This window comes from Cervus canadensis, chromosome 7 (assembly GCF_019320065.1).
Source record: "Cervus canadensis isolate Bull #8, Minnesota chromosome 7, ASM1932006v1, whole genome shotgun sequence".
NCBI lineage: Eukaryota > Metazoa > Chordata > Mammalia > Artiodactyla > Cervidae > Cervus > Cervus canadensis.
Window position 1 is genome coordinate 92030141 of NC_057392.1, and position 25731 is coordinate 92055871.

At 38.4% G+C, this 25731-nt stretch overlaps 1 protein-coding gene across 4 annotated transcripts in view; it reads right to left on the reverse strand.

The window, feature by feature from the left end:
• The window catches only part of AGTR1 (angiotensin II receptor type 1), a 50985-nt gene extending 34335 nt beyond the window's left edge, over window positions 1-16650 (reverse strand). Inside the window, exons 1-2 of one of the 4 annotated variants that reach the window (XM_043474069.1) lie at window positions 16351-16650; window positions 6613-6697 (exon numbers count right to left, since the gene is read on the reverse strand). The gene's annotated coding sequence lies outside the window, so the exon portion shown is untranslated. Of the gene's footprint in view, window positions 1-6612; window positions 6698-16341 lie in introns of all 4 variants that reach the window. The other 3 variants (XM_043474068.1, XM_043474067.1, XM_043474066.1) reach the window with 3 other exon arrangements.
• Between the last annotated feature and the right edge of the window lie 9081 nt (window positions 16651-25731).

The following is a 25731-nucleotide window of genomic DNA, read 5'->3' on the forward strand; positions in this document are numbered from 1 at the left end:
TCAGAAGGCAAAACCTTCACTGACAATAATCTAACGGTGATGCCATGCGCCACTAAATCTCTGTTATGGGGGGTTTTATTTTCAGGCACACAGACATGGGATTACAGGTCAGTGATAGCAAAGTATTCTTGAGGTATACCAAAGGCGCTAAACATATCAGTGGGTGGTCCAGGAGGAACTGACATCAATTGTAGGTTTTTAATGATTCGAGTTCGAGTCGTAGACACTGATGATGATGGCTACTGAACCGGTCATTGGGGATTGAATCATGTACCCGACTTCTCTTCAAAAATCTCTCCTGTGAAAATATTTCACTACGTTTCAAAGCAGCTTCAATCATGAAACCATTTCAGTTTAAAAATGTCATTTGTTCCCCTCTTCTAGCATCCATTCTAAATTATGTCTCTAGTCTACCTGTCAGTTTATACCCTTCAAGTTTTGCTTTCTGGATACTGGCCTGTTTGCTGTGTCTTAAGTCTGCCAACGCCTTGCTGCCTCAGGGCCTTCACACTTGCGCTGCTCTCTGCATAGACCCATCTTCCTCCACACAGTTCCTTTGTGCTTAATAAGGAGGCTTTCCCTAAACCCCTTTTAGAACTGCACCCTTCTCCCTCACTCTTCTACACTCTATTTCCATTCTTCATGTCATCCAACATATTCTATACTTTAGCTTTTTTTCCCTGTCCAAATGCGCTGGAATGTTCTATGAGAGTCAGGATTTCTGTCTGCTTTGCTCACATTTTGTCCTTTATGTTGGGAATAGTAACTGGCATGTAGGTGTCCAAAGAAAATACTTATTGAGTAAATAACAGCAGAATCTGTTGTAAACTGCAGCCCTAAATAGGAATGCCTTGTGTTTAATATAATTTTCATTTAGAAGACTGTACTCTCATGACATTTCTTTGATTTTTGTATTTTTGGAGTCAGAAGAAAGAAACTTTAGGGTTACGCCACACCTGCTCTGTAATAAACTTCTGGGTCACAGTAGTTGCAAACTGAAATGCCATCAGGATTTAGACAGTTAAATATAGGTGTGATGCATCATTAAGGACTGCTGGGGGCTGTGACAAATAGTTGAGTTCATGTACTATTCCCCCTAAAGGCATTTAAATTTGAAAAAAAAAAAATTAAGCATAGCCCTGTCAGAAGAGAACCTGTCTACCTGTGGTTTTAAAGGTCAATAGGACCATGAAGACATTTCTAAGTCATGCTGTTTTTTCTACCTCTTTCCAGCTATTCACTCAGGCTTGGGTATGTGCCTGATTCCACTTTAGGCCAGGAATACTCAACTGATCAAATCTAATTACATTTGCTTCTCAACTAAATTGCATGTCACCTTCCCCTCTTGTGACGGAAATGGCCCCTCTTGGGTCCTCAGCGTCTGATTATTGCAAACCTAATTGATTTGCGACATTTCATTAATAAAGTTAACTAAAACTAATTATACATATTGAAAAGAAGTTTCCTGTGAAATGAATTATTCTATTTAGCTTAAGGGTTCTTAATTGTTAGAATGAATTGTTGAGGAGGATTGAAGCATTATTTTCTCTTGAGATCTTTTTATACATATATAAAATACATATACATGTACATGTAATATAAATATGGATTGATGGATGTTTATACCATAGTAACGGAAAAAAAGAAGAAAATGGTTAAAAATGAAGGTTAAAGATAACAAAACATCCTCCTCAGAAGATAAAAATCACAAAATAGGTTGTGCATAGATCTCTTCATTTTAAGATGTCAAATTAGGATCTGTTACATTTACCATACAAAGGAAGCTAAAATCAATTTTTAAATTGTTTGACATGTATTATTTTATTCACAGCATAAATTTCTCTTCACTGAACTGGTTCATGTTGTATTTCTCACTCTTTAGTTCAGATGCTACATGTCTAATTCACCAATCTAATTAAATCAGAATTCTAGCATAAATCCAGAGGGAGCCTATACTAACTATTTCAATTGCCCCAAACCAAGCAGATGCATTGTGGGTCAGTACTTTTCACAGGGTCATTTTCAGCATTCCCTATTTGTCCAGTTATATGTAGATAAATATGTTCTACATAAAATGAAGATGAGCATTCATTAATGGTTTAGAGCTGAATAAACGATGGCTGGGCCATTACTGTTACAGAATAACCTTCTGTATCACATAAGAAGCTGTTCTCATCAATGACTTGAATTTGCATTGCTTTCACACTGCCAAAGCAGGTGCCAGAGAATTTCCTTCTTTGCACTGAGTAAGACACAGTTGTTCTATCCTTTCTCTGCATCCTGACTGCACTGGACAGACCATGAGGCAGCAAAATGCCCATCCTGTTCCCCCCTTGGCCTGGAGCATCACTGAGGGGTCAAGGTCCAGACACTAGGTCAAAAGACAGCCTTCACCCACTGCCTGCTTTTATCTACAGTGGCTTTATTTGCTTTTTATGGCGGCCAGCGCTGTGTGCAGAAGTATTTTGGCTTCGCCTGGGTAAAAGGAGAAGGAAGGCTGCTTCCGATGGGACTTTGGACTTGCGATGTGACATTGTTCTTCTTGTCCCAGGGACGCCCTGGGAGAGTCCAATATTTTGTTTCAAATCTGGAAAAGTGCCAAAGACCTAATTCTAGATAACTGGTTATCATCTGCCAAGTTTGTACTGTACTATTACATTTCTGAGATATTTTAGATATTCCCTGAATTTTAAAAAAAATGACTCATATATCTAAATCGTTTTAAGAGCCTTAAAAGGGAGAGGATGACAGCACTTCTAATACTGGTGAAAAGTGCTTCCTGCCAGCAAAGCCAAACTGTGAAGTTTAGAGGCCAATTCTCTGAGCTCTTTTAATTATTAAAAATATTAATGGTAATCCAGTTTAAATTAGAATCTCCTATATAGTCGTATGGTGTGCATATCTAGCTATATTATTGAAACCTAGGATGAATGTTACTGTGAGTAAACTATATGGATGATAGGTTATTTACAGTAAACCTGTTATTCTATAAAGAAAAGCTATTTTTTGGTTTATTAAAAAAAACCAAAAACTCCACAGACGGCTAACCTTTACTCTGCCTTTTTTTCATTGGTAAGCTTTGGATTCATATTTAACAATTCAAAACTGGATCTACCCTCTATTATTTATGCTTTCACTGAAAAATGATACTATTAAATGTGTAGAGGAATATTGGCTGAGTAGTTATGTCTTTTTCATAGCTTTTTATATAGCTATTTCAAATCCTTGATGCTTCAATGACTCAAAGATAAATTTGCTTTTAATTTCTTACCTTATGTAACATATAACCATTAGTCCAGGAACCAAATTTAATTGAACTGCTAGATATAAGTGACTGGAAAATAATTGAAACTGATATTAAATGATGGGATCATAGTAGAGGAACAATGGTGAATAAGAAGTTTAAGTCTACACTGTAGAGGGGGTGATTATATTAACTAAATTATAAACAAGCTATTATTCTTTGTTATACAATTAGTTGGAAATCCAGAGACTATTAAGATATTACACATTTCCATAAATGATATGGAAATAAATGATCTAATAGTTATTTTTTTTGGTTCTTCAGTTGCTTAAAAAAAAATGAAGCTTTAGTAAAGTCGATATGATTGAGACCCATCTATCATTGTAGGAAAAATAAAATCTTACAGAATATAAAGAACAAAGAAAAAATACTGGCCTTTAAAAATGATCCTACATCTTTTCAAGTTTTGCTTACTTGGAGATGTCAGTGATTCAGTAAAAAAGCTAACAGCCATATATTAGGTCAACATAACTACGTGTACAACTTTTCACAATTTTTAAGGAAACAAAGCCCTCTAATTTTGTAAGAATACATAAAATATTTAAATAAACATTTAAGCAAAACATTTAATTCCACATATCTTAATATGCAAATAAATAGGAAAGAGAAAAGGGGCTTGTGAGAGCCAGGCACCAGATAACCTACAGCTAAGAAAATTAGCATTTAAAAAATATTTTAAAATTTCCAAAGACATATAAAAGAGCCCAAAACTTTCTTACCAAGTAGCAATGAAAGTCTACTGCATTATTAATAATTTCGTTATAATAGCACTGTCCAGTAGAACTTTCCATGATGATAGAAAGGTTCTATATCTGTGCTATTCAGCACAGTAGCCACTACCTACATGGGTCTATTGAGAACTTGAAATGTGGCTAGGATCACTGAGGAACTCAGTTTTTAAACGCATTTATAATTAATGTAAACAGCTACATGGGGCAGATGATTACCATCGATTTTAAGCCCCTGAATATTTTTATTCTTTTATATGTATTAACCACGTTTTCCCATTTATCATAAGTAGGTTTCAGCCTAAGTATTTTTGTTTCTACAATATAAAACAAGCTCTGAAATGCTGTTTACTCATTACTGGTTGAAATCAATAAAAGATCAAAGTTCTGTAGTTGTAAGTTGATGAAAGTTTTAAAGTGACAATACAAAGTTCAGAAGGCCCTAGGAAAACACTTTTTGTATTTCAATATAATGACCATGGGTTGGGACGGGGCTTGGAGATTCTTCCAAAGGCAAAGTTGCTAGTTAGTGGAAGAATTGTATGATGTTAGTTCTTCAGTGGAAAGTAACTTCTTAGAATTAAGCATGTTTTTGCTCATTCATCTGAAACTTAAAAGTCTAAAAACGTTTAACATTGTACAGGATGTTTTGTTCAGTGTTTTCTTATTTGTAAGCAAAATGTCATAGTTATTTGGAAAGTTTTACTACAGATGTGTGAATGTTAATCAGAAACTTAGGGGCTTCCAATATACAGGAGGAGAGGCTGATCTAAGGACCATTTCCAGGAGGAACACCCCTGCATTATTATCCTGATTCTTCTGCTTTAAGGCTGAGGGGGTGAATATGTAAAGAGTTCCTTCTGTCCAGTACTCTTAGGATGTAAAAGAAAGCTTCTAGTTTTTGTATCTTCCTAACTGGGACATATATTTTAATATATTTTCCCAGAGCTGGATTTTTGCTGAAAATGTGCATAGCCCAGCTTCTGAAATTTCAACTACACCTAATAAAAAAAACCCCTAAAGATTTCCAGCGGCAGAACTCTGCAGAACGTTACTATTTTTGTCTTCCAAGATTAAAGCAGTCCTAAATAGTTTTCTAACACCACTGTGGACTGCCTTCCAGCAAGTGTTTCCTACTTGTCAGTCAAAAAGACTAGTTACCTCTAACATATGTTTGCCTACCCACCACCTATCTTATCTACCTTCTACTTTGAAAAAATCCAGCCATGACACATTCAGAAAGGGACAAGCTACTCTTTTCATTTTCCTTGGAGGAACTAGGGAATGTCTCTCCTGTTAATTTGGGAAGCTGAGGATTGGTTCTTTGAGCTGAGTTTATGTCAGGAGAAAAAAATCCTGCCAGCTGGGTAAATCAAGGAGTCTTGCTATGAAAAATCTCGTACGGTCTGTTGATAGGAGTTGAACCGACAGAGCACCCCCCTAGCTGCTCTCTGAGGTTCTGAGTGGAATGCCCCGCGGTGTGACTCCATGGGGCTGACGTCTACCAGGGGTTAAACTGCTTGGGAGTTAAAGGGTGCCTCTGTACCCAGTTTCAGAGACCTTTTCCCTATACCTTAAAGGAGTAAGGGAGACTTTTGTAAGAAGGAAACTCTGAGACATTCGGGTTTTCTGAACGTGAATAGGTGGTTTCAGGGTTTATAGTCTTTAGACATATGCCTCAAGAAGTGAGATCTTGGGATCACAGAGCCCCAGTGGCCCATTTGGTGGCTGATGAGAAAGCATGGTCATTTCTCTCCTAAAGCCCTACATCGCATAGAAAGCACTGCTCAGAACAGCCACCTATGACTGTGAGGAGGTCCCTGCCAAGGGGCTGCAAATCTCTCACATGGTTTACCATCAGTACATGAATATCTTGGTAATTCTGACTCTGCTGCTGCTGCTGCTAAGTCACCTCAGTCGTGTCTGACTCTGCGACCCCATAGACGGTGGCCCACCAGGCTCCCCCGTCCCTGGGACTCTCCAGGCAAGGACACTGGAGTGGGTTGCCATTTCCTCCTCCAATGCATGAAAATGAAAAGTGAAAGTGAAGTCGCTCAGTCGTGTCCAACTCTTTGCGACCCCATGGACTGCAGCCCACCAGGCTCCTCCGTCCATGGGATTTTCCAGGCAAGAGTACTGGAGTGGGGTGCCATTGCCTTCTCCGATTCTGACACTGTTTATACTTAAAATCATGTTGGGGGGACTTCCCTGGTGGTCCAGTGGTTAAGACTTCCCCTTCCGCTGCAGAGGATATAGGCTCAATCCCTGGTCGGGGAGAGAAGATCCCACATGCCTTGGGGCCAAAAAGCCAAAACATGAAATGGAAGCAATCTTGTAACAAATTCAATAAAGACGTTAAAAATGGTCCACATCAAAAAAATCTTTAAAAAGTAAATTTATATTATTAATAATATGTATGTCCTTTATATATTGGAAGGAATGGGCTAAGAATGCCATTCTTTTCTACTGCCTCTGTTTCTGCCACCTGACAATAGTCTGTATGGCTTTTTGTGTTACCTTCACTGTTGCCACATTAGAGAAAATTACTGAGATGCAGTGTTGCAGGTGTAAGACATTTACCTGGATGCAGACCTTCTGGGATGACTTCAGTGACTTAGTCAGATAAAACCTCAGTCATTGTAGATCAGCTTATCAGGTGTCAAATCTGGAAAGAAAGAAAAAAAGAAAGATTAAGTGATTCACTAAAAAAGGTCAGATTTTTATTTTCTAATTTATAAAATAAACATTAACACTACATCTTAAGAATGTTTTTGAATGGAATGAGGCCATCTGTCAACATCAAGAACATATTTTTCCTTATTCAGACTTAGCTCTGCTGGGTGACTATCTGTCAAGGGACCTCGTCCTCGGCCTGATTATAGTCAACATCTTCCCTCACACCCTGGTAGGTGAAGGCTAGAGGAGGAGAAAAAGAGTTTTGGGGTCAACAATAATGCAATTTCTTAGGCATTTCTGTAGGTATAACTACTAAATATAAGAAACATCCTTATAGATTAGATTTTTACTTGTAGGTTAGCAAACTTTGATATATGATTGTCAGAGTACAATTGCTATACAACGTCCTGTTAGTTTCTGCTGTATAACGGAGTGAGTAATTTATTTGTACACATATATCCCCCTCACTCTTGGACCTCCTCCTCACCACCCCCTGCTCCATCCGACCCATCCAGGTCACCACAGAACAATGAGCTGAGTGCCCTCTGCTTTATAGCATGGTGGTGTGATTCTGTTTTACACATGTAGGCAGTGTGATGTATAATTCTTTGCATATAAAGCTTATACAAGTGTTGTTGTGTCATAATTTTGAAAAGAAATCTCTTTAAAAGTTTTTTTTTCTGTTTTAATGTTTCATAGAAGTAATATATGTATGTGGTACAAGTGCCTAGTTATGGAAATGTATAAAGTAAAAGTACACATCTCTTTATTCTCTAATTGTCTCTCCAGATCTACTTCCCAGAGATACATACTACTAATAGTTTTTTTATGTACCCTTTAGAACTTTAAAAAAAAAAGTGCGCCCATGCATATAAATGTGTGTATCCATAGTGTCTCATTTTATGCATGATATGTTCTGTACTTTGCTTTCCTTTAAAAAAAGAACAGTCATATCGCTCACAGAACTTTCTACATCAGATACACAAATCTATCTCACTCATTTTGATAGCTATATAGTATTCTATTCACTGCACTGAAATATGATAATTGATATAATCAGCCCCTATCATGGGCCTTGGGGGCTTTCCAGGTGGCTCAGAGGTAAAGGATTTGCTTGCCAATGCAGAAGACTCAGGAGACACAGGTTCAGTCTCTGGGTGGGGAAGATCGCCTGGCGGAGGAAATGGCAACCCACTCCAGTATTCTTGCCTGGGAAATCCCATGGACAGAGGAGCCTGGTGGGCTACAGTCCATGGGGTTGCCGAGTCAGACATGACTAAGTGACTCAGCACACATCATGGGCCTTAAGGATTTTTTTTTTTCTATTTCCCTTTTCTGGATGTAAAAAAAAGCCTCAATGATCACATTTATACATATGCATCTTTGTACTTATATGATTATACTGGTAGAATAAATTCCAAACATAATTGTTGATACAAATTGTTCATACACTCTAGGTTTTTGGAAGATACTTACAAAATGTCCTCTATAATGGCTATATGATACCAAAAATCTGACTTGTATAAAATTTTACACTTTTTTCTCAGTCTGATAAGTGAAAAATAAATATTTGTTTTGGCTTACATTTTTTTTGGTTATGAATGAGGTTGAGCTTCTTTTTATTTTTTGCAGTTATTTTTCTACTAGTTTGCCTAGTTATGGCCTTCACTCATTTTCCCACTGGGTTCATTGTTTCTCGTTTTAAAAAGTTCATGTCGAAAATTGGCATTTTACATGTAATGTGTGGCAAATGCCTTTCCTAAGTCCCTGTTTATCTTTTGTGTTTGTTTCTGCTGCTTTTTACTACACAACCATTTAAAATTTTTTATGTAGCCAAATTCATCAATATTTTTCATTATGGTTTGGGGATTTTTTTAAGTAAGAAATTGTTTAAAGTTAATGAATTACTCAAAAAGACTGTGTAGAGGTTTCTTTTTTTTTTCTAGCAAGAACATACACGAGTTTTACTATCACATTGTGGTACAGGAGAATTTTGGCATTAGAAGAATATATTTTTAACTTATTTTTTGGTGGTTTTGTTGTCATAGCAAAAATTTTCCCATGAGATGTTTTTTCCTATAAAATGCCACTCTCATGTAAAATCTGTGAACTCTTATAGGGCTCTAGTGTTCCTTAGGGGAAAAAATGGAGACAGGGTTGACTTGCCAGGATCATTCTCCAGAGGGTTAATAGTGGTTGTCTATGATCTGAAATCTAGAGTGAGTTAGAAGGAAAGGAAAAGAAAGTCCAAGATAAACAGAAGTAATAACAGAGGCTCACGATAGGAAAGTCTGAAAGTACATGCCGAAAAAGGGGAAGAAAAGTCACCTTTGATCTTAGCCTTGATCTTAATAATCCTCAAAGCTTTAACGATTTGTTGTATATTTTGCCTAGTGTTTCTTATCTGTTCTGCAAATATGCAGGCATTTAAAAAACCTCTAAGTGATTCTGCTCTCAAACCAGTGCTAGTGTAACTAAACTATTTTCATTAGAACACCAATGACCCAAATAAGAAATTAATGGCATCTTGACAAGAATCTATCAAAGACACACACACACATACACACACACTCTCATTGGGTTTATGTTTTATACACTAATGTATTCACTTGTGATTATCTTCCCTTGTCACTAGGTATTTTAAAATATATACATATAAAATACACAATGACTGTATAATATTCCATCATATGGCTTAATGTAATGGGAATTTAAAAGAACAGATTTGTATTTCTTGCAAAAATCCACTCTGTTAACCCAGTAGATCAAATGCTAGAACACAGTCAGGAAATTATTACATAGGAATCACATCAGATTATTTTCCATTCCTGATAAAGTGGCAGCAATTAACTGTGTGAAGGTTAAGTGCTGGAAGACATCATGGTACGATGTATTTTATGTGACATGACATCATTTGAATGAATGGAAGGAGAAATAGATGATTAAACCTGGGTTAATGGAACGTTCTTGTTCTAGCAGCATACCACGTAATTTACAAGTATGTAAGATGCATCTGAATTGTATAGCAAGAAGAGTTTGGGTTCAAAAGGGAAGAAAAGCATATATGATGATGAAATTATAAATGGATGAAATTTAGAAGAAATGCTGTGAGTTTTTTTTTTTTTTCCCCCAGTTTCTTTAGGAAAAAAACCCTAGTGTTGATTAAACACAGCCACACTCACTATTTGGGGTTAGTGAGGCGAGCAGGACGGTAGAGAGTCACGGGAGAATCCCCAGTGCTTTATCACTGATGAGCACTAAGAGACTGCCTGCTAGTATGCAGGATGTCTCCTGGGCACAAGTTCCCTTCTGAGCCCTCGCCGCGTGGTTTTATGGCATCCCTGAGTTGATTTTTGCCCTCATCTATAACTTACAAGTTAGACACTGTACTATTAGTGCTGCTGAAAGTTCTAGATCTAAGCAGCTGGTGACATTCTGTCTCCCAAGGATGTCCCTTTATCACAGAGAAAACCATGGCTGCTCAGTTCTGTTGACATACCCCTCCTCTGAAAAAACACGATCACAGGGAGCCCAGACTCACCTTGGTCTTTTGACCCCCATCAATGAGCCCCTGTCAAAACAACAGACATTTGACCCAATCCAACTGACAGCTCTCAGACAGTCCATGTGCACTGGGAAAAATGTTTCAGAGACTCATCATTTGAGGAGTCACTGGCTTAAAATAAGGCACCCTTGTTTGCAGACTGACTGATTAGTATTATATTCAACGAAAGTTTTAGAAATTCTGCTTATAGATAAATGTGTTTATATTAAAACTATGCTTATAGATAAATATGTGTTTATAGTAAAAGCTGAAAAAGTGATATATAATTTGAGTTGGAAAGATAAACAGTTTATATATGTAGGATATGGGTTGTTCAACTCAAGAACTTTTTTTAAAAGTTCATCGGAACACAAAGGTAAAAAAGATAAATTTCAGGTAAGTTTTGGGAAAATAGAGATATCAAATCTTAAGTTTTAAATTATGAACTATCATAGTTTTCTTACTTGTTTCTCAACTAAAGAAGGAATTCCTAAAATTCCTCATTGTTAAAGTTAAAGGTAAGATGACAGGAAAATATTATAGATCTTGCTTTTTTCTATGAGGAAAACAGAACTTGATTTCCAATTATAAATTTCCAATAATTATCCAATAACTAATAACTAATTAATTGGTCCAATAATTGCTGCTGCTGCTGCTAAGTCACTTCAGTCGTGTCCGACTCTGTGTGACCCCATGGACTGCAGCCCACCAGGCTCCCCCATCCCTGGGATTCTCTAGGCAAGAACTCTGGAGTGGGTTAAACTGATCTTAAAAAGCAGACAGCCTGATGCAGAGCAGACAGTGTGGGTGGCCCCAAAGAGCACAGAATCAAAACAATGTTCAAATCTCGGCTCTAACAGTTGGCAAATCTGGGTAAGCGACTTATTGCATTACTCAGCATCCCGATCTATAAAATGCAGATGAGGCAGTGACTTTTATATAGGGATGTTGTGAGGATTAAATAAAACACAGTATTGAAAGGCTGAACATTGTTTGGCACATTGTATATGCTCAATAAATGTTAGTTTTGTTAAAAATGTTATTTTATTAAAAAGCCAAGAAAATAGCCTCTAGATAATCATTTGAGCAAGTCAGAGGTACGGTCACTTATGCTTTTCTAGCTTTAAAGTCCTTTTGAATCATGTGAAGATCTTGCTAAAATGCAGATTCTGATTCAGTCGGTCCAGGTGAGATCTGAGAGTCTGAATTTCTACTAAGCTCCCAAGTGATACTCATGATGTGAGTCTGGGGACCTTGACACCTGAGGTAATGTGGCAGTTCTCAATAGGGAAGAAATGGGGAAAGGAGAAAAAGGGAAATTGCAGACAATATGTACAGATTTAAAACACTTCCCAGGTGATTTTCATATGCTTGCCTTACCTGCTCTTTGATGCCTGAAGAACCACTGCTTTGATATTTCAACCTTTTATTCTTTTCATAGCTCTTTTTCTTATTCTTTACCTTTTCCTTGTCTTTTTTTTTTTAAATTTATTTATTTTAATTGGAGGTTCCTTGCCTTAGACTTAAAGCTTTAGATTTAAAGCAACTGTATTAATGCTTAGTTATTCCATTAGTAATACTAAAGCAACATTTTTAAGTCATTTATTGTAATAGGAAAGGTTTCTAACATTTCTACAATATAAGGATCTGAAAATGTATTTAATGTTTTCCACAAATTAAGCCAAAATCAGACAAACAAGCAAGAAAGTGACTTTAATAACAGAATACAAGGTTGCAGTTGGGTGTGGTGCATACTATAAAAGGAGTTAAAACCCCATGGGGATTTTTATGGTGGTTATTATGGAAGGGGCCAGAATCAAACGTGTAACCGCATCAGATATTCCACTCGGTCTGAAAGGTGGTAAGAGAGGGTTGTTTTTAAATGGCTTCCTACCCCAGCGGCACTGAGATGACGGGCGAGACCTATATCCAAATATGTACTTAGCTTGACCAACATCTCTCTAGGACAAAGACCATTTTAATACTTTGGTGTGTCCTCAGGGCCTAAGCTCTGTCAGATCCATTGCATTCCCTCAGTAAATATCTTTTACTATTGTTGATATATTTCATACATATAATTCTTCCTTTTCCAAGGCAGATAAGAGGAGCTTTGATTAAAATAAGAAATAACTAAAGAAAACTTACAGAGGAAATGAGCAATCATTAACTCTCTTTAAAAGTACGGAATCATATCCATATAACTTTTATTATAGTATATTGTTACAATTATTCTATTAAAAAAGTACAGAACCAAATGTGTATTCTTCAGTATTCTTACTCTGAAGTTAATTTAACTATGTAGTCAAAGTACTTTAATTCATTGATCTAAATGAGATTTTAACATCATCTGATGAAGAACAAAGCAGCTTTGATTATATGAAGAGAACAAGAAATCCCATAAAACCTGACCCAAACTGAATGGTTATTAATGCTATGATTTGAAATATTAAGGATATGTAGAATTGGGACTTAGACTATGAAAAATAAAGCATACCTATTTCTTATCCATTTTTCCATTTTGTGTTAGGGAAGTAAATGGGCAACACAATTTAAAATATTCTTGACTATAGGAAGGAAAATCAAATGATAACTGGCAGATTCTAGACACTTACTTCATATATATATATATATACACACACACACACACACACACACACACACATACACACACATACATTCTTTGTTAGTTAAATATTTTGAAAAAAATTTTTGGTTTTCATAGTCAAGGAAATTTTTTCCCACAGTGATCATCTGCTATGAAGAGAAAGGATCAAAATCAGATAGAAAACTTTTAATGTTAATACAACCACAGCTAAGATTCACTTGTCACGTTATGATTGTTCTAAACATACATTTTGTTTTCTAATTGTCAAGTTTGTCATTAAAGTAACCACCAAACAAAGCATCTGGCAAATTTATAACTCTTTAGAAATTTTTTTTTGCTGTGATGTATTTTAGATGTATTTTAGAGCTTTAATAGGATAATAGTAGTAATTTGCCAAATCATTTGCCTATTACCTTAAATCCATACAGATACTTCTAGATAAGATGGCTTTGTATATTAAGCCATTGAAAAGTTGATTTTTCATAGCTGAAATTCATATTGTGATTAAAAATAAAAAATGTAAAGTGACGGCTAAATTTAGGTGGGAAATGGAACAAAATTTACTTTTGCTGTGGAAGCTTTAGTGTACTGTTTTAATAGACACTAAACTGTGTTATCCAATGACTTCAGACAGTTTTGAAAGAGAAAATTTATAATCATTCTGAAGAAAATAATAGTACTTCCCAGTAGTGATGGGTTAAGAAGCTGACTTTTCCAATTTGCTGGATAACACGGGTGGAAAGTGTTTGGTCACTTTTTTACACTTGGACACTTCATTATATTTTTTTGCTCTGCCTCTGTATTTGTTTATTGCCACAGTCTGTCTTCAAAACAGCTTTTTAATTTTTATAACACTTGGATGTACTTCAAACTTCTAAATAAAATTTTTAGCTTTTCAGCCTGCTCTTGAGAGACTCTGGCATTGCTCAGTCATGACTGAGCAGGAAAAGGAATAAGCAAACTAGTGAGCTTGGGGCAAAAGACCAGGCGCCTGCATCAGGCAGCCAAAGCATCTCAGCGTGCTGGGTCTGGATCTTGGTCCCTGCATCAAATTTGGAAACTTGAAAACAAAACACAGCAACTGTCAGCGGCATAAGAAGGACACTCTGACAGACAGACAAAGCCACAGGAGGCGTGAGTCGTGCGTGTGAACTATGAGTTTCAAACTCCTTTTTGAACGTGGGGATGTGTAACTCACTCAGTCGTGTCCAACTCTTTGAGGCCCCATGGACTGTATGTAGCCCGCCAGGCTCCTCTGTCCATGGACTTTTGTAGGCAAGAATACTGGAGTGGGTTGCCATGCCCTTCTCCAGGGGATCTTCCCGACCCAGGGATCGAACCTAGGTCCCCTGCATAGCAGGCAGATTCTTTACTATTTGAGCTACCCGAGAAGCTCTCAAGTATTTTACCTGGGCTTTGGGTAAGCAGCAAATTTTCTTTCATTATTTTTCATCTAGCATAGGACAAGAATTAGTCATAGTAACCACAACAACAGTAATAAGCAGCAGCAGCCCCCAAATAACCCCAAATTATATGCCAGCACACACACACAACTCTCACTCAAAGTAGGAAAAGAAAGAACAAAGACGAAACCTGAACAATGCACAAAGTCACAGTCTGAGCGCTACAGCAGGGTAAGAGGGGGATAGCAGAGATTTCAGCTCCGAGCTTTTGGGACGCAGAGCATTGCCAGAGCAAGAGAGACTGGAAGTCACCTCGTAACACTTGTCTCCCTTTGGCGTCAGTGGGAGCAAACCAGCTTTCTTTCGGGTTGGATGATGGGACAGTTGATTCAGTTTAAGATCAAAGAAGAACTGAGCTAGAAATCGAGGCCTCATGATGTTCACAAAAAACAAGGAAATCAGGAAGAATAAAAGAGGGGGGGTGCAATAGAGTAGATAATGCACTAGATACTACTAATCACGAAAACTTTAGCAAAGTGTTGAGATCCAGCAACTTGGGGCCCCGCCCTGAGCCTTAAGCCAGGTTGTAGAAACTGCCAACTGTAATCTGGGGGATGGACACTTGGACCCAATGATTTTCCAGAGCAGATAATTTACCAGGAGAGCTATTTAGACAGTTTTGAGGAGCACAAACATGGGCTAAAAGGATAATTATTTTAGACTTTATTTTTTAAAGCAATAGCTAGGAAACAAAAGGAATCAAGGAATTTTATCACTGGAGGTATGAGTTGTGAAAAAACTCATGGTCAGTTATGTGGGAGTCTCCATTCCCAGCTCTCTCTGCTTCCTTGCCCCTGCTCTATCTTCCAGATGGGTGTTGGAATCCATCACAGTCTCCAGAGAGCTTATCCATGTGGTGGGGCCTTGAGAGCTAGGAAGACATGAGCAGGCAACAAGGGAAACAGGCAGTTTCCTTTTTGAAGAAGACTTATAAAGGTGTTACAGCTTATGCTAAGGAGACTAAACCCTGGAGACCCAGGGCGGTGTAACTACCAAGAGAATCATATTGGGGAGGACAGCAACTTGAAGAGGAGATAGAGGTTGCTCAAAAAGTCATAAAACAGAGCAGCAGGGGGCCAGATTTCCTCCCTGCCTCATTGTTACTCTCTTCCAGGAAAGAAACTAGAAGTACCCAGGTGGGAAATGTGATCCCAAGGGAAAGTGAGCACCCAAACTTTCACCAAGAAGAGAGGGCTCTTGGGTGTTTGATTCTTAATCAAACCATCAGCAGAGAAAGATCAGGTTAAGAGGCCCGCGATGTGTTCAATAACTCAGGGCAGGAGACTCTTCTGGAGACAAAGCATCTGGCACTGTGGATAGATCGGCCTGGACATTTACGAGAACTGGAGAATGGGGTGCTAGGTAGAGGGGTGTATGAAGGGAAGGCGTCAGCAAGAGGCTCTGCTTGGTCTTGGAAGCAGAAGAATTTCTCCTAAAATCCCCCTCAGTGACAAACGTGCTCTGGCCAGGGTTGTGGGGATTGGCGTGTGTGGAGAAGCCCCGTTTTTCTTCTCCCCAGTTAATTCGAGGCGGACTCAGCATCCCGGGCCAAGGACCCAGGTTATCATTTGTAAAGACGGGTGGTGGGGAGGTGAGCCTTGCTGGTGCCCGGCCGGCCTGGTTAGGAGAACGTGGGGACAATCAAGTGCGCCTTTAAAGTGGCACAACTTTTAAAGGGACTCCCGCCTCGCGGAGTCATATGCTCAGATCACAGTTTAAAGACATGAGTTAGCTAAAAGCCTCGGGAAGAAAGTTTCCTTGGTTGCATCCCATCTCTGCAGACTCCTCACTTGTGCTCGACAGAGTTTGGTCAAATCAGAGTGAAACGTCTGGGGCATGCGGCAAACAAGATCAGATGGCTTCTTCCCACGTCTGATTTGGGGCAGGTCCCCCACCTCCCAGCGGGCGCCGGATGGAACTTAGCTCGCTGTCGGCACCGTCCCGGGAGCCTCCCGGCGCCGCGCCCGCAGCTGACACCCCCGCCCCGGCCCCCAGGCTGGCGGGCGGTCCGCGCCACTCACCGCACTCACTCGGGACGCTGTGCCGGCGTCGGGCGGGCCGGCGGCGCCGCTTCAGGGTGTGCGCTCCCGCCGGGGTCCGCTTGGGTCCCTCCCCCTGGATCGCCGCCTCGGGTGGGCAGAGCTGCTGGTCGCGCGTCTGCCCGGGCGCGCAGTCGCCTCGGGCCCTGGGCTGACTGGCGCTGGAACCGTCCTCGCTGAGGCAGCTCCAAATTTATAGCGAGGGGCGTTGCTGCTTCCAGGGCTCCAGGGGCGAGGCTGTGTTTTGCACTCTCTCCTCCTCCGCCCCGCCCGGGAGACCCTCTCGGCCCAACCCCCTTTCCGCTCCAGATGCTGACGGAAGCGGGATGATGCCGCAGTCATCCCCGATGTCACTTAGCTAGATCTGCGAGTACCTGGCACCGGACCGGCCTCGGGCGAGGGAGTGGAGGACGGGGAGAGAGCCCAGGCTGCGGGACCAGTCATTCACACCGAGATCCGGGCTTCTCCACCTTTTCCTTTTTAAACTTGGCCAGTGTTCACCGCAGCACTGTTTATAATAGCCAGGACATGCAAGCAACCTAGATGCCCATCAGCAGACGAATGGATAAACTTGGGAAACTTTTAAGGATGAATTAGGGAACTTCTTTCTCTTACCTGGATGTAGCTCAAACTTTGATAATACCATTGTTGATCAAAGATTGCTGCCATAGATTGTAATCTCAGAGTTGTTACAAAGTGAAAGGGTGGACATTCGTTTCCTTCTATTGGGGTGTGCTGTTGGAGTTACATTTTTTAAAATGTAAAAAGCTAAAAGAACAAAATATGACTAAATATTTAAGGAATAATTAATATAAATTCTTTCTCAATTCTTCCGAAGATGGAGATGATCACTTTGCAACTCACACTATGAGGTCAGTATCACCTTTATACCAAAACAAGATGAGACATGAGGAGAAAATCTCCCTGATGAATGTGGATAAAAATCCTCAGTGAAATATTAACAAATAGATCTAGTAACATATTAAAAGGATTATACACCATGACCAAGTGAGATTTATCCCAGAAATGCAAGGTTAATTTATCAAAAATCAATTGTTATAATATGCCAGGTCAACAGAATAAAGTACAAAAGCCACAAGATAATCTTAATAAATTAGAAAGCATTTGATAAAATCTAACACTTTTTATGATAAAATCATTCAGCAAACTACGATAGAAAGGAATTTCTTCAAACTATGGAATCTATCTGTGAAAACTCACTAACATCATACTCAATGTTGAAAAATAATGTTTTTGCATCCAAGATCAGGAAAAAGACAAAGTTCTTTGCTTTCCAGATATCTATCAAACATTGTTCTAGAGGTTCTAGCTAGGGCAATTAGGCAAGAAAAAGATATGAAAGGCATCCAGATTAGAAAGGAAATGAAACAATTTTTATGTGCAGATAGCATGGTCTTGTATTTAGAAAATCCTAAGGAATCAATTAAAAAGCTGTTAGTGCTAATAAACAAGTTCAGAGAGGCTTCAGGATACAAGAGCAGTATACAAGATCAGTTGTATTTCTGTATGTCAGCAATGAGCAATCAAAAAATACAGTTAAGAAAAAACTGCATTCACCATAGATCAAAAATATTAAACTTTTTAGGAATAAATTGAATAAAAGGATGCAAAAGTTGTACTCTAAAAACAGAAAATTTTGTTGAAAGAAATTAAATTAGACCTAAATAAATGAAATGACATTCCATGTTCATGGGTTGGAAGACTTAGTATTGTTAAAACAGCAATAACCTCCAAGTGATATACAGAGTAAACACAACTATATCAAAATCTGAGCAAGTTGTCTTTGAAGAGATTACCAGGGTGATCCTAAAATTTGGGAAAGCACAAGGGGCTCAGAATAGTCAAAATAATCTTGAGAATGCACAAAGTTGGAGGACTATAACTTGTCTCATAATATCACAGACATTTGGAATCATTTATCCTAAGACTTTTTGTAGAAAAGCCAAAAGTAGGTGACAAATTCCAGAGTTTGTGAGTGATATCAGGAAATGTTCCTGTGATTATTGTTTTAAGAATCAGGGGAGCTTTATGTTTTTCAAATGTATTTAGTGTTATAAATCATTAACCATAGTCATACCTGTACTAAATTCCACTTTGATTTTAGAAATGATCATAGTTTTGAGAACTGGAAGTTTGTTACAGAGTCAGTTGTTTTGGGTGAAACTTCTCAAAAGGGTGGGGTTGACTCACTGGAATGTTATATCATCAGACACAAGCAGATGAAAAGGAGAAGATTCCAAGAAATTAATGGCATCATTATTATTGTGCTGAATCAGCTGGGAAATAGGATGGGTTAAACACCCAACACTTAAGCTGAACCCAGCTTTGCTGCTTGTTAACCTTGTACACAAATTTATGCTCTGATATGGATTTTTAAACTATTTAGAGTAATAATGTTCTTGAAACTCTGGTTAGGATTAAGAGAAAGTGTACATATAAAAGCTTCAGATTCTGTGCCTGGTACCTAGTAAAGTGCTTAATAAGCTGGCGTCATTTTCAGTGAGTAACCGGCTGTTGTCCATGCCCGTCAGGACTGTACTGATGTATTTTTGATGCTCTGAAAAAGAGAGAGAAACCTCTTGATATCTTTCTGATGATTAAATTTGTTTCTGGTATTTAAAATTTGAAATTTTGCATAAATAAAATCTTCTCATACAGTGGACGAAGGAGTAGGCTTTTTTCCCTCTTTCTTCTCTATCTATGCCATGTGAGGCAGAATCAGTGAACCATCAGCATGAGGCTGGAAGTGGGAACACAGAAGGAAAGGGCAGTGGGCTGTTGAAATGCTAGGTGAGCAAAAGCAGAATGCAGAGCCTCACTGCTGCTGAGGCCAGAGCTAGGCTCATGTCAGATGATAGATCTTTCAAGGAAGACTCAGTTTGGAGTAAAAACACAACAGGACATGGAAAAAAGTGCCGTGCCCAATAAACATGAAAAAGTGTTTACTCTTCAAAGTAATAAAAATGAAATTTAAAGCAAAACGCTGCAGTTTTTTGCCTATAAACGCATCAGAGATTAAAGAGAAAAGATAACACCAGAATTCAATTTTTACAAGGTAGTAGTTTAGTTGGTACTCTCGGAAGTATAATGTATATTACATATATATATTATATATATATACATACACACATACATATATATACACATGTGTGTATGTATGTGTACACACACATACATGTGTGTACATATGTGTGTATACACACATATGCATGTGTGTACGCATGTGTACACACACGTGTGTACGTATGTGTATACACACATATATACATGTGTGTATGTATGTGTATACACACATATTCATGTGTGTACGTATGTGTATATATATACACACACATATATACATGTGTGTATGTATGTGTGTATATATACACACACATATATACACATATGTGTACGTATGTGTATATACACACGCATATATATACATGTGTGTACGTATGTGTGTATATATATATGCACACACACACACACATATATACAATGCTGTAGGATTGTTGCATGGGCTTCCCTAGTGGCTCAGACAGTAAAGAATCTGCCTGCAATGCAAGAGACCTGGGTTTGACCCCTGGGTTGGGAAGAACCTCCGGAGAAGGAAATGGCAACCCACTCCAGTATTGTTGCCTGGAGAATCCCATGGACAGAGGAGCCTGGCAGGCTACAGCCCATGGGTTTGCAAAGAGTTGGGCATGGATGAAGTGAGTTTGCATGCTTGCATGCATCCAAATTAAGTAAAACACACACCCACACATATACACACACACATATATATATACACATGCATATGCATGGGAAAAAAATCAATGTATAGTCACTAAAATATGTACAGTGGTTTATTCTGAATGAAGAATGCAGTAATTATGGACGCTTTAAAATTGTATTTTCTTTGTATGTTTGTCTATATTGCTCAAATTTTACATTACACTTAAATAACCATTAAAAAGTTAGTAGAATGAACAATAAGGCAGGGACAGATTGGAGATCGAGGAACGTTGAGGGGCACCTCTCTTGGGGACAGTTTTTGCTGACACTAAACTTGAAGGCCCCATGGCTTCAACTCTGTGAATATGCTATACCTGTACTGTTTATGAATATATAAAGTTGCATGACTTTATGGGATGGTATGTTAACTTGGAATTCAGAGACCTGGAGCCCACTCTCCATCATCTCTAGAGACATCAGTGGAGCTAGGCTAAGCTAGCTGACATCTACAGCTCTCCTTAAAAAAAAGGTTTTCCAATATCCTATTTACTAGCTGTGTGGACTTGGGCAAGTTATTTAAGTTCCTATCTTTTAACTTACTTATCAGTAAAATGTATTAATAACATCTAATTCAGTTAGATGAGGATTAAATTAATTAATGTAAAGCAAATAGAACAGTACCTGCTCTGTTGTTAGTACTCAATACATATTAGCTCAAAAAAAAGTTAGCAGTAATAATTCTACATATGTATTTTGTCCAAATATTCAAATACAGTCCCTAGTCTAAGAAATCCTTTTAATAAGACAGGGATTTATCTTACTCAATATACTTTACCAAAATTGATATCCCTGATTTAGTTTTACAGGAATATAAAAAGATGAATATGACAACCAAATAGCATTGTTAGCATTCTTGACTGGGGGATGTCAATGGCCTCATTAAAAATAACTGAATTTTACATACCATGTATTTTAATGAGGATCTGTGCCTCAGGAGGTTTATTTCAGTTGTCCACATAGTATACTGCAGAAACTGATGTGTGGAGTGAATAAACAACTGCTTTACCCCTCTTACTTTCTAAGTTTTATAAATCTCACTGCTTTAAAAAAGTAGTTCTAAACTTCATAGATCATGTCTGTGGATTCCATAGATCATAGACAGGCTTTCTGTTTTCTTACCACCCCATTTATAAAGATGGAGAATGAATATTTTCAAGGTTCTGTAACTCACCAGAACTTAAGGATATTATTCAGTGAATATTAGCCAATAATACTGGAAAATGTGATACCATTTGCAGAGGCTTGGAAAACTCTAACAGAAAAAAATATGTTAAATAAAGTTAATTTTGCTCTAAGTATGAATTAAATTTTAAAAATTATTTAAATGCTTATGAGGAAAGAGGAGAAAGGTGGTAGGCACAAAGCTATTCTTAATGTTAGAAATGAAGTAAGAGGTAGCGAATGAAGATGGATCAATTTTGCATAGAATTAATTTCTAATAAAGCAAGGTTGCTATATTCACCAATTAAGTGTTGCTAGATAATAGGAAAGAATGAAACATTTTATTTGCTACACAAATATAATTCCCAACTGGATAGTTGTAGTATATGACTATTTCTTGTATATGAACATCATTGTTAATAAACATTGAATAAATCCATCATACTCTGTATAGAGGGACTGACATACTAAGAGTTGAATCAATTTCCTAGAATTTAACTTTAAGAGAAGGAAGTTTTATATAGTAAATGCTAAAAAATGGAGATACTTAAAAATGAAGTATCTGGGAAAAGCAAGGTCAGTATATAGGATGGCAAGGAGGATATATTAATATTTTGACCCACATGAAAGTTCAACAGACTTTCAGATATAAAAATTCTAGAAAAATGTATGACATTTGCAAAACTGTGTTTGAATTTAACTTTCTGAGGAAAGATACAGAGAGGAAGCTGTCCCAATTTAATTTAAATTCCCATTGTCTTCAGAATACAACCCAAATGTTTTCCACTGTATTTCTTATTTTGTTCAATTCTGGTGAGTGGTTCCTTCTTTCCTGTCACATAGTTTGCTCACACAATCGTGTTGTCAGTTCTGTACTCACAGCAGAGGTCACGATCACAGACTGTCCGCTGTGGCTGGCGCTTCTCTGGCACACGGCCGCCTTGAGAACACCCTGCTGGCTCACGGCACACTTCTGCCCCGCTGTTGGGCTGCATGATTCCTGGTCCAAGCAGAAGGTTCTGCCCTAGTCAGTGAAAGGCTTGTGTTTGACAGAGGGGGATCCTTATAGCTGATCTGAGCTCCACTGATCAGAGAGAACTCCTAATGAATAAAGCTTCTCCTGGCCCAATGCTTAGAGTTTTCAGCTTGACCCCGCAGTCCGAATATTTCCTAACACACAGACAAATTCTGTTCAAGAAGTAAAACTTGATGCACTCACCTGGGTTGCTAGCTGTTCTCATCTTGTCAGGATTCCGTCTCCACTAGTTTTCATGCTGGAGTCATGCACAAAGAAGCCCATATTTAGCTGACTTGAAAGCCACTTATTAGCAGGACTTGGGCGAATTGTTTTTTGGGAGATGAAGTATGAATATTGAAGTAAGGCCATTGGCACTCATATGCATTACTTGGAGTTTGGTGGTGGAGGCGTGGTTGGGTTGAAGATATCTTCTGTTAGCAAGTTTTTAACTTGCTAAAGTACTGTCTTTTCTAGTATAGCAGTCAAATGTTAATTTATACTTATCCTTATAGGTTTATTTTAATTGAAAACACTTTTCCACTTGACTGCTGGTGTAATTTTATAGACAGATTCCGGTTTTTCTTGGCTGACTCTGCTTACACTAACACTTTTTGTTTGCTGTGTATCTCACGATCTTTCTGCCTGGACTCATGCTGGTAGTTGCTCATTAAATTGTTCTTGCCTAAGTACTTCCTGATCAATTCCATTATTATTTGTTCTTTTCTTTCCTCGTATTGATGTTAACTGCTTGGTAATTTCCTGGATCTCCCCTTTGGCACGTCCTAAAGATGAGAGTAGTTTTAATTATTTTCTTGACACTTTCTGCAGCCCATCCATCCTTCTCTATTTTCTGCATTGTTTATGACTTAAAGGTCTAGAGAATATAGATGTGTTATTCATATAAAGCAAATATCTTATTGTAAGAATAATATTCTCAAATATTTCTTAGCAAAGATATTTGTATTTCACTGAAATATGCTTTGAAGATACTAAAAGAAGGAACAATTTAGAGATCAAGCATTAACAGCTAAATATGTCTTTATTGGCAGGTCATTTAGCTTTTTCTGAATGAACAAAGTATAAAAGTAAAATTTTAAAAGTTTATAACTTAAATATGCAAATAGCATATGATTTTGTTCATATTATTTATACACGAGCAATATATGTTGTCTCTAAGTATATTTTACTGTGTAATTTTTCCCAATATTGCTTGTTACAGTTAACTGTAAAACCAGTTAAACCAACTTTCGGCCTTAGTCACAGAAGAGACATAACTAATTAATCAAAGCACCAATAATGCCACTGAATTAGGCTTGGGGACCTCAGAAAGACACAGCCCCTGAATATAAGATGTCCACACCCGGTGAAGGAAGAGCTTCAGAGGTGTGTAAATGACAGAGATAAGCTCAGAGAGCAGAAAGAAGGCCAGCGTTAATTCTGATATCCTCAAGTTGGAAAAAGTTTCCACAGCAGAGGAGGTATTTTAGCCATTCCGAGAAAGTTAGGGTATTCTAGAGAGAGATCGCAGCACGTGCAGATGGTGCTACGGCAGTGTGCCTTTCCTAAAATGGGTTGGGGGAGAGGCGATGGGACTTAGTTTAATCTTGATCTCGTCTGCTGGATTGGAATGCCTCAGCAAGCTGAGACTGTTCTGGTCTTATTCACTGCTATGCCCATGGTCTGGCATAACACTTGGCACATGGTATATGCTCAATAAATATTTGTTGACGGAATGAATGGAGGATTGTGAAAGTCCAGGTGTGTTTGGATTCATCCTGTGGGTAGGAAGAGTTGAAGGGGTCACTGAGCAGGCAGTCCCTATAATTGAATTTGTTGTGTAAGAAGATGAAAAGTGATTCTGGTGGAAATGTAGAGGATAAATCCAAATGGGGCCAGCCTACACGCTCACCGATTTTGAAATTCCAGAAAAGAAATGAAGAAGACTTAGCATGATGACTTTGTGGATGGTGGGATAAGCTTCTGAGATGCAGCAGAAAGGATTCATTGGCTAGTTGAAAATGAAGGGTGAGAGAGAGGTGGAAAGGAAAGGATGAGATGTCTGGGTTGGGAGAGTGAGTGGCTGGCTATGCTATTAACTGATATCAGGAGTATGAAAAGGCAACATGTTTTCAGAGGAAGGATGAGTTCAATTTTGGGTGTCCTCAGCTTGCTGTCTTGAAGGGCATCCAAGTAAAGCAAGACGTGGCCCAGGATTTGTAGTTTTGGAAGTCATGAGTATGGAGAAGATGCCCAACGCCATGGGAGGAAATGAGGTTTATGAGAAAGGATGTGAAGAGAAAAGAGGCACAGAATGAAGATGAATCTTGAGGAACACACCTCTAAGGGATAGATGGAGGGGGAGGAGTTAGCAGACAAGAGTGTTCGCATTGATTGAGACACAAATTGTGGGACAGATGCTGTATTAGGTGCCCTGAGTACGTTGTTGTGTGTGATCTTCACAACAGCTCTGGGGGGCCCTTATTGGAGAAGGAGTTTTACCAGGAAAGGCATCCTGACATATTGTCTGGAGGGAGTTCAAGTAATGTATATGCAAACTTTTTCTCTAAAGGGCCAGATGGTAAATATTTTAGGTTTTTTGAACTATACTGCCTCAGCAATAACTACCCAACTCTGCCTATGAGGCTGAAAGAAACCACTGTTGTTGTTCCCTTGCCAAGGAGTGTCTGACTTTTTGTGACTTCATGGACTGCAGTATGCCAGGCTTCCCTGCCCTTCACTATCTCCTAAAATTTCCTCAGATTCACGTTCATGGAGTTGGTGATGCCATCCAACCATCTCATCCTCTGTTGCCCCCTTCTCCTGAGGCCCTCAGTCTTTTTCCGGTGACTCGGCTCTTTGCATCAGGTGGCCGAAGTATTGGAGCTTCAGCTTCAGCGTCAGTCCTTTCAATGAATGTTCAAGGTTGATTTCCTTTAGGATTGACTGGTTTGAGCTCCTTGCTGTCCAAGGGACTCTTAAGAGTCTTCTTCAGCACCACAGTTTGAAAGCATCAATTCTTCAGTATTTAAGCCTTCTTCATGGTCCAGCTCTCACATCTATACATGACTACTGGAGAAACTATAACTTTGACTGTACCTTTGTTGGCAAAGTGATGTCTCTGCTTTTTTAATATGCTGTCTAGGTTTGTCATAGCTTTCCTTCCAAGGAGCAAGCATCTTTTAATTTCATGGCTGCATTAAGAAAAATAGCTATAGATAAGCAAATAGAGATGACTATGTGCTAATAAAACTTTATGGACACCACCATTCAAAGTTCATATAATTTTTCTGTGTCAAAAATATTCTTTTTTGACTTTTTAAACTGTTTAAAAATGTGAAAACTAATTCTAAGCTCAGGGCTTTATTAAAAACAAGAGCAGGCTGTGGTTTGCCATCGCTTGTTTTAAAGAAAAA